The sequence below is a fragment of the Triticum urartu genome, chromosome 3 (genome assembly GCF_003073215.2).
Source record: "Triticum urartu cultivar G1812 chromosome 3, Tu2.1, whole genome shotgun sequence".
In the NCBI taxonomy this organism is placed as follows: domain Eukaryota; kingdom Viridiplantae; phylum Streptophyta; class Magnoliopsida; order Poales; family Poaceae; genus Triticum; species Triticum urartu.
In genome coordinates this window covers 66,429,423-66,437,291 of record NC_053024.1, presented here as the reverse complement: position 1 = coordinate 66,437,291, position 7,869 = coordinate 66,429,423, and the positions used below count along the sequence as shown (strand labels likewise).

At 46.0% G+C, this 7,869-nt stretch overlaps 1 long non-coding RNA gene across 1 annotated transcript; it reads right to left on the bottom strand.

Moving 5' to 3' along the window:
- Positions 1–546: 546 nt before the first annotated feature.
- Positions 547–2,497, bottom strand: LOC125542906. Its single transcript, XR_007298164.1, has 2 exons — positions 1,571–2,497; positions 547–948 (listed from the first exon to the last, which is right to left on the bottom strand). It is a non-coding gene; the product is annotated as an uncharacterized LOC125542906 (long non-coding RNA).
- Between the last annotated feature and the right edge of the window lie 5,372 nt (positions 2,498–7,869).

The window sequence follows — 7,869 nt, the reverse complement described above, 5'->3', positions numbered from 1 at the left end:
TATTAAGATAGATATCCATCAGCCACAACCAAATGCATTCACGAGAAACAAATAACTATAGAGAATATCACCATCGCATTAGAACTTCTTCAGGTTCGTTCATGAGCTGGAATTTTTCCTAACTCAAATCTTTTTTACAGTGAGGAGGCGGTGCCTCGCAGCATGCAAGGCAGCAGAGGGAGAGGAGCACCAGGAGCGTTGCGCTGTTGTCGTTGATGCTGTAGTGGCTGTTCATGGAGAGGAGCACCATGAACATTGATCAACATTGTATGAACACTGGGACATAATGTTCTCGGTCCAGGAACAAAACATTACTTCACATAGGAACACAAATTTATTCACACAGGGAAAAATGTCGTTACACTTTCTGCTTTTGCCAAGAAATAGATGAACTACGAAGAAGCCTATCTCTCTCACTTGAGTAAATGGTTCGTACAAAATGTTCTAGTGTGATCTATCTAAAAAACAACAACAGGAACAAATTTCGCACTCCGTCCATGTACACTTTTGAAGATGAGTTGCACTAGCATTATCAAGTTGGCCTACTGGAAATCAGACACAGTTGACTGCAGCCATGTTAATTACTGCTGAAAATTGTCAGCCATACAAATTACTATAGAAACTGGTCAAGAATAGTCGACCGTGTGCAGTCCTACTAATTTCTTTTGTGGAATAAACACAGACAACTTAGAGGCATACTTTTTGTTCTTACTGATGACCTACAAAGCATGTAGGGAAAGATCTAGGGAAGGACTAATCAATATTGAGCTTGAGCGACCATCTCAACAATAAATCCAAAAGTGGCAGCAGCATATATCTCGCTACACTGCACCTCAAGGGATAGCAATTCCCCATGTTGAATAGCATCCCAGCAACAGCAAGGTCACTCACCCGTTCAAAGACCGACTATCTTTCCTCGTGAATGGCGACAAGCACCATGATCAACACCTACAGGAAAGAGGTAGACATTCAGAGGCAGAACAACAAGTTTAGCTTCATAGCTCAACCCATGGACCAACACCCGACCAACACCAAACAATTCCTAACCTATTTAGTACTGACCTCAAACCTATTTTGTATTTTTTTACTCTATTCATTATTTATCAGTAAGATGAATTCTTCCCAAAATCCATTGACTGAACTCTCTCGACTATAATCTTTGAACTTCCAGATTACTTTAAAAAATAAATACTTCTTTAGGTGCATGTAAACGGAGATGTTTGCACTTACTGTTTGCTGGTATTGCATAAAATTATGTTTTTTTAGAGTGCATATTTATAAGACGTGGACCATCAGACAAAAAATGCCAATAGTAGTGGCGGCTTGAAATACAACAAGAAACAAACAGGGAGGGGGGGTTGAATATACATGAGATATCTTTTTTAACATGTTTAGTACATGGAGATCCAAGTGTACATAAATCGTTTCAGTCAGATAGCAACTCGCGACATGTGGCCACATACACAGGCTGAATGCATGCCACCTTGGTAGCCACATACACAGGCTAGCTGAAGCTGAAGTAGCTAACAAATTTTTAAACGAAAAAAATTAAAGAGGGAATTGCTCTCACAATAAGTCTCCCTTTACAGGATTCAACAGAAGTTGAACTTGATGGTGGGCAACAGGATCCGGGGTGTTGTGTTCACGAACGGTCGGTAGCTTCGTCGTTGAACGGCCGGGGCTACGTGCTTGAATGGCTCAGCGCTTCTTTGGGAGGACTCGAGCGCTGCTGCAGATTGGATCAGGGTGAGGGTGCTCTCCACTGTCCTGAAGAAAATGCTCTGCAGGACAAAACACACACGCAGGAACCTTTGGATACAAGTGCGTGAAGGATTTAGGAGCTATCGGATCAGTAGAAATTGAACTGCAGAGTGCATAGGAGTCGACCTTCACTCCAACGCACAGGAGGTGCCGAGTGTGACGGAGGATGCCAGCGGCGCGCGACCATGGCACTAGCCAGTGGCTGCGCGCGTGGGATGTCGGCCTGAGGCGGGGCAACTCCGGGCGTCGAAGCAACATCACGTAGATCGTCGTGGAGGCGGAGCCCTAGGGCAGGTCGCTCTGGCGGCGACGTCTTGGGGCTGGTCGCGGCGGTGGCGGCACCCTGGAGCAGGTTGCGACTGCAGCGGTTGAGGGCAGAAGGAGGCCACTGCCACAGTGGAAGCAGGGGAGGAAGGCCGTCGATGGGCTGAATCGGCTACGCGCGTAGCAGGGGTGGTCGAGATGGAGGGCAGCGGCGGAGGTGGTCGGGGCGGTGCCTGCGGTGGTGGGCGATGGCGGAAGTGGTAGGGGACTGGTGGGCGATGCGGTGGCGGCGTCCCGCCTTAGGCGGAGGTCCGGCGGCGATTGGATCCAGGGAAGATGGGGATCGGGGGAGTGGTTGGTTCTAGGTTGAGCTGTTTGCCTCGTGGGGGTGGCTTTTTTTTGTCGCAGCCGATTCTAGAGTTCAGGAACATGTCGGTCGCTCTATATGGGCGCTGTGATCCAAATAGTTGGTCCAAATAGTTATTCTAATCCCAGGAGGTATATATATATATATATATATACTCAACGCAAGTGCATGTCATTGTTTGAACCAAGTGTGCTGCAGTATTCACACGAGTGAACTTCCCGTCGCAAAAAACCTGTAGGCTGTGTTTTTTTGGTACCTTTTTTCTCTAGTTTTTTAACCGCCAGTCGGAACGAGACGTGTAATATACCGTTGAAAATCTATGGATTAGGCGCTACTTCGACATGTTGAACACTTTTCTAGATTCCACACGGTATAAGAGCTGTTTTGAAAATGGTGCGGCCCATGTCGAGTGGCAGCGTGCGTTTTTTTCATGATTTCTTTAAACCGCTTGTCAGAATGAAGCAAATGATACATCGTTGGAAAGATATCGTTGAGGCGCATCTTTTTCATATGTATTATTTTCTCTAATTCGTTACGGTTTAAGAGCAGTTTCAAATTTACTAAATCGCGGAATTGTTTTTCAATATTTTTGAAATTTTTGATATTGTTTTTGCTCCAGTTTTCTAACCGTTTGTCGAAATGAGCATATGATACGCCGTTGGAAAGCTACGGACGAGGTGCAACTTTCATATGTTGAAATGTTTTTGAGATTCCTTACGGTTTTTAGTTAATTTTAAAAATCACATGGCTGACGACAAGAGGTAGCGGCCGTTTTCGCGAAATGTTTACAAACCGTGATAGAGGCAAAGGTGTCCCGATGTTTTGATGAGATGGTGGCTATCGTTTTCTGTGGGAGTCGACCTTGACGATCCGACTACGAACGTGCGAGACGTCGCGCCTTAGCAATCGCTAAACCAACTTCCGAGGGGTTATTGACCACGCCGGAGCACGATCAACCTGACCACGAGGGCCTGTTTCCTGCGAGCAAACGAATTTCGTGAAAAACGGCCGCTGCCACTCGTTATCCGCCGCATGATTTTCAAAATTAACTTAAAACGTGAGAAATCTCAAAAACATTTCAACAAATGAAAGTTGCGCCCTGTCCATAGCTTTTCAACGATATATTACATGCCTCGTTTCGATAAACGGTTAAAAAACTGAAGCAAAAACAGTAGCAAAAATTTGAAAAAAAACAGAATTCCACGATTTAATAAATTCGAAACTGCTCTTGAACCGTAACGAATTAGAGAAAATAATAGATATGAAAAAGATGCGCCTCAACGATATCTTTCAAATGGCGTATCATTTGCCTTATTCTGATGAGCGGTTTAGAAAAAATCACGCAAATACGCTCGCTGCCACTCGTCATCCGCCGCACATTTTTGAAACTGCTTTTAAACCGAGAGAATTCTCAAAAAGTGTTTAACATGGAGAAGTTGCGCCTAATCAATAGCTTTTCAACGGTATATTATACGCCTCGTTTCAATAAACGGTTCAAAAATTAGAGCGAAAACAGTATCGAAAAAACACTGCGTGCAGTTTTTTCGACACGAAGTTCACTCGTGTGAGTACTGCAGCACACTTGGTCGTAATAGACCGGATATATATTCTGTACTCCTGAGAGTATGTACTCCCATTCTCAATATACCTTGTATACGCATTAATTATACCTCTTTATTATTCTCAATATACTTCATTAAATATTCTAATATACCCCAATACGAGTTTTGTTGAAAAAATATTATCTGTGATGTACTTTTTGTAATATAACTTTTTCACGTACAAACACATCAGTATATACGTAAACATTTAAAAATATGTAGACTTACATGAATTTTTTCCATGGAACTCATTTTGGGTATCTAATAATTACTAATGAAGTATATTAAAAATAATAAAGTGGTATAAAAAATTTATCTATGTGGTATATGAAAAGCGGGAGTACACAGCCATTTTCCTATATATATATATATATATAATATATATATATATAATAGGGTTAATAATGGAATATGCACTGCCATGACGAGGCGAGTGGACTGCATTTTTTGTTTGCACGCTACATATTACACACAAGCATTCATCCACATCCACATCCATTTTCTACTCTCATTTCCTATCTGCATCAATCTGCAAGGACTTAAAGAGAAATTGTTCAGTAAACCACACAGTGAACGGCTCCAAGGAGCAGCACCAGCCCGCGCCACACAGAGAAAGGAAGAGTGATAGGAGGAGGAAGGGCACCACGGTGGAAATACCACGCTGTAGTGGGCTGCTCCACCCGCCGTCTGCTCGGAGTCACAGCGCCACCGACAGCGCGCGGTGGCCATGGATGAACCACATCCAGGGTTCACAACGCACTGCTCGTGAGATCTAGCTGAACTGCACATGCAAAATCATGAAAATAATTGGTGGGGGACTGTTCTGATCCGCACCATGCGGCGAGGTGCACTGCACCATGAGTCCCCGGTGAACCGCACTGGCACGGCACCCACGTTACGTGGTTGGGCCCGTCAGACTCCACCGCTCAGGGGAAAACGCCTGTTGTGGTCGAGGCGAAGCGCACCACATCAGAGAGAGGAGAAGCATACACGGGGGCGGTCAGAGCCGGACATGGCTGCGCCGTAGGCCAGCCCCCGCCGGTGACACACGCTCGTGGAGGAAGAAGCAGTGCAGCCCTGCGTGTGGACGGCCAGCGCCCTTCGTCGTTGTCCTTGACGGAGGCTGTCGCAGCGCGTGGCCATCAACCCCTCCCTGTAGATCGACTGAGGCAGGGGAGGTGGGCGGATCTAGGGAGCAACACACGCCGGTTGGTGGTTGGCAGCGTAGGAGGCCAGGGGCCTGCGGCGGCGCATCAGGAGGTCGAATGGATCCGGCAGCGGCGGCTCAAAAGAAGGTCACCGGGGGGGCTCTGGATCCGGCCAACACAGTGCAGAAGGAGGTCACCGGGGCGGGGGACTGTGGATCCGGCCATCACGGCGCTGAAGGAGGTCATCTGGGCGGCAGCGACCTAGGGAGGGGCGGCGCAGTGGTGGTTTTGGGTGGGCGGCACGGTGGAAGGTGGTAGTCGGGCGGTGGGCGACAGTTCGGAGGCGGCGGCGTGGGGTGGTGGGGGATCAGGGAGAAGAGTCGTGGTTTGGTACTGAGGCGTGGTTCGGGGGAGGGTGGGGAGGGGAGGGGGTTGGGGGTGTTTGCAGTTTAGGGGGGCGGCTGCTGAAGCAGCGGTGCGCTGGGAGACAGCCAGGGTCGCCGTAGTTGGGCGGCCCGCCGGGGAAGGTGGGTAGGGTGGGGCGGTGTAGAAGGTGGTGGGTAGGTGGGGGTCGTGGTCGGGGGAGAAGACAGAGGTTGTGGTCGAGGGAAGAAGATAGGGTTGGGAGTTTTTGTTTTTACGCGGTTCAGTCGAGTGGTGTGGGACAGTGCGAAACTGTTTGCAGAGTAAGCCGGGTGTTAGCAGAATAAGACTCTTAAGGGGTGTTATCATAATAGACCCATCCGTCCGCCTCCACTGCTCTGCCTCCCTTCCGCCTCGCCTAGCAGTTCGTTTGGGGTAAATAACTTTCATTTTTTTACAGTCTTTTTGATCTGTCATGTAACGACCCGACCTCAGATTGGTCAAGTCTCTGTGCTTCTGTGTCATCTCTGGATCGTATATGCTGACACAACACAGTACTTCGAGGATTTTAATTAACAGAGTAGCAATCACACACTTATTACATTCGAATGTCTCAACGAGAGAACTCATTACAAGTAATATGGCTTAAGGCCAATCTAAATACGATAAGAGCGGAAGGCTTGAAAGATAAAGTGAATCCAGCAACTCCAACGGCATAGCTGAGCTGCACGGCAACGACCTACTAACCTTACTCCTCGTCTGAAAAGTCTGCACATAATACGTTTGCAGCCCGAAAACGGGTCAGCACATGGAATAATGCTGCAAAGTAACACAGTAAAGCAAGAATAGAATAATGCTATCACTGCATGCCATTATTTGGCTGGTGAAAAGCTCTGGTTACAGTTTGCGAAAGCCATTTTTCCCTACTGCAAAGAATAGATTTTATATTTAAATATCAATGGTGGTTGACAACATGAGAAGGTTCCTCCAACTCAATCCCAATTAAAGTGATTAACAACCCAGCAATATTAGTTAAACATGATGAGATACTTGTGATAACCCAAGTACTAGATACTCAAGAATTGTCCATAACCGGGGACACAGCTAACCATGATTAGATTATACACTCTGCAGAGGTTTGCGCACTTTTCCCCACAAGACTCGATCACCTCCGTTTGATTTCTCGCACTACAGGGTGTTTGAGAAACAGATGACCGAGACACAGTCTTTCAGAAACATTAACTCTCTACTCCGGACAGACCATACCAAACCTACATCCCACTACCTGCTGATCTGCCTCTTCAAGAGCTTCACGTAACTTACTCAACTATGTTAGAGCCCATAATAGCTTGTGGCTGCACATGGAAGTTTCTAGCATGAATCATCTCAGTTCCCTTTGAGCCTGGGTGGCGGTCCATAGGAAGATCACACGGGTACTCCGAGATTTCCAAAAATACAGGCAACACTGGGTACTCCAGGTGCCTCAATCCACCTAGTTGTTTGATTAAGTTGCCACCTTAAATTGAACCATTAATTAACAAGCTCACATCTGTCATGGATTTCACTCAAACCCAAATCACGTCTACGAGCATAGCATAGCATAGTAATATAAGAAACGCGTTGAGTAACTCCCAAGGGTTTGAATGTAACAGGGCAATAGGTTCTACCTCATCAACTACTTCCCAACCCACAAGTTAATAACATCCTAATCATGCAATGTTTGAGGATTGGAAGTAATGCATTAAAACTGGGTGACAAAGGGGTATGATCAAAGTGTTACTTGCCTTGCTGACGATTTGCGAAACCTAGGGACTCGTAGAAGCACGCTTCGCACTCCGGGTGTTCTATCGCAAGCAAACAATAGCATACATAAGTAACAAGCAACGATGCACAAGAAAAACTCAAATAAAACAGGGTTGACCAGAAGTTTCAACTTAAGAACTCCGGTTCGCAAAAAGAATCAAATCAAACGGAGCAACGAAACTCAAACGGCAAAAGAAAGAAGCTTCGTTTACTAATCTGAAATTAGGTCAAATTTTAAAGCAGCAAAAACTTGTTTGAGTTGGTTAAACGGAAAGAGGGTTTCGGGACGAAACACTAGGCGCTTGAATCGCCTGATTCCGACTAACGAGCGAAAAGAAAAACAAAAACTAAGATCGGATCAGAAATCGCGATCAGAAAAATCGCGAAATAAATCCGAGAAAAGAAAACTCACGAACAGACTAACGAACGAGCGTTCGTTAGCTGTAACTAACGGGCGAAAACTGTTCGTTAAAACGAACGTACCGACGAACGTCCACTAACTAGAAGAACCGAGAAAAACTGGCGAATCCGAAAAAAAACGAATCTAGGGTTTTTCTAAAAA